Here is a 1,793-nt window from a genome sequence, read left to right as displayed (position 1 = left end):
GAGGTGAGCAATGGTTATAAATGATGTCCTGAGGGTTTGAAACCCCGGATTTGCACAACGTAGTGCTATGTTGAGGTGAGACACACGCCGCATGACGAGCGTGGGGTCCATTACTGCTGGGGATTTGGACTTGGTCCATCCCGATTGCTGATTCTATTGTATTTTGACTGAGACTTAATTAATATAATTTTAGTTTGGGCTAGTTGCCATGTTGGGGCCTTGTGCCGACCTGTAGAACCCTTAGGGGCATTTGTACTGATAAACCTCACTTTACTCGGCAAAAATCATACCCTCAGTCATGTTTCTAACTGCTTAATAAAATACGAACTGGCTCTAAATAGCTAAACCAAAAATGAGAGTAACATGTGGGCTGGAGTCCCTATCCTATCTTAGTATGCCCGATGGGCTAAGTTTATATTGACTGAGAGGGGTTGAGAACCCCATTGTGAGGGTATTTGATATGTATTGGATTGGGCTGCACGCCGCAGCAGTATATATATTTACACGGATCGGGCTGCATGCCGCAGCAGTATATTATTGGATCGGGCTGCACGCCGCAGATGATCCTAAAACATCTCCAGTCACCCTCACACCTATTGTAGAACGGATTCAAACACTGATTGAACTCGAGATAGCCACATATCTACTGCGTTTGAGGTCGAAGTAACAACGCCCTCAGCCACGCCAACTCCGTTTGAGGTAGAAGTGACCACANCCGTACCATTATGGAAGAAGATCCGGGCAAGATATGCACCTCTTCAGGAATGAAAAAAAATCGATCTACTTTCATTTGGTATTTTGGCCTAAATTCCTTGACTCCTCGATATTCAAGCAAATCCTCTTTTTTGATGACTGAATGCGTTTCTACAGTCCCATATTTAATAATGCCCGAACTCTTTCTTCTGTATCGAGGATCATCGAAATAAGCAAGAATACTATTTCGACGGAAAATACCATTTACGGGGATTTCAATCGAGATACCTGAACAGGGCGTTAGTTCATTCTCGAGTTCTTGAATCGAGTGTAGTGGAATGATGAATTTATTTCTTCGCCTTTTTGACAATAAATCAGAATTCTCGTGGAGAATAGGCGAATATACGAGATTATACTGACCAGCACATATGATTCGATTAAGGTCTGAATAATCAGGAATCCTATCTTCTTTTTTACCAGAAAAATCCGAACTAAATAATTTCTGCCTCGCCTGATCGTTGGTTACTGAGAGGTTAGAAGTATATCTTCGCTTGCCAGAAAGAGAATGCGCATTCATTTGATCCTGATCCTTGTGGATCGAAAGGTAGACTAGACTGGACCTGCACGGCCCTCCTAATAATATCCATAAATGGCTTGTTTTTGGTAATAGATGAACATTACCGTATGTAAATTCGGGTGCATGATAGACATCGGTACTCCAGTGCATTTCTCCGTCTGAATCAGAATAAATATGTTTTCGAACCTTCTCTTTAAAATTCAAGTGGATATTCCTGCGCGAATCTCAGCAATTACTTGTTCTGATTCTACATATTGATCGTTTTGAACTAAAAGCAAACTTTTGGGTGGAATATTCACATTATGTAGAATATCTTCACTCTCAATAGTTACATACAAGTCTATAGAACATAGAAAGGCGGGATGCCCATGACGTGTACGTGTCGGATGAACCAAATCCTCATTGAATTTGATTTTTCCATTAGATGGGGCTCGCACATGTTCTGCAGTACCCCCCGTGAATACTCCTCCGGTATGAAAAGTTCTTAATGTTAATTGAGTACCCGGTTCTCCAATCGATTGAC

At 41.6% G+C, this 1,793-nt stretch overlaps 1 pseudogene; it reads right to left on the bottom strand.

Moving 5' to 3' along the window:
• Positions 1 to 643: 643 nt before the first annotated feature.
• LOC109241406 overlaps positions 644 to 1,793 on the bottom strand; it is a 4,628-nt pseudogene continuing 3,478 nt past the window's right edge.

Source organism: Nicotiana attenuata, unplaced genomic scaffold (assembly GCF_001879085.1).
Source record: "Nicotiana attenuata strain UT unplaced genomic scaffold, NIATTr2, whole genome shotgun sequence".
NCBI lineage: Eukaryota > Viridiplantae > Streptophyta > Magnoliopsida > Solanales > Solanaceae > Nicotiana > Nicotiana attenuata.
This window is presented reverse-complemented; position numbering and strand designations above follow the sequence as displayed.